Below are 257 nucleotides of genomic sequence, written 5' to 3'. Positions count from 1 at the left end.
GTTGTCCTGCATGAATGTTGGAAGTCTTTTTATAGGTCATGGTGTTAAGATAAGCACTGCTCCCATCTTCAGGTTTTTCATTATGGCCCAAAAGTATCTTTGCACTTTGCATATTTGCATGCTGTATCTACAATCCATGTAAATCAAGTAATTGAACCTAAACGGTCATTGCCAAAAGTTTGTACAGGAATAGTTTAAGTTTTTATTGGTTGGGTTGGTAAGATGAGCCCTGCTCCTGTATTCATGTATTTTGTATT

The sequence above is a fragment of the Phoxinus phoxinus genome, assembly GCF_949152265.1.
Source record: "Phoxinus phoxinus genome assembly, chromosome: 20".
NCBI classification, from domain to species: domain Eukaryota; kingdom Metazoa; phylum Chordata; class Actinopteri; order Cypriniformes; family Leuciscidae; genus Phoxinus; species Phoxinus phoxinus.
Note: the sequence above shows the minus strand (reverse complement) of the source record.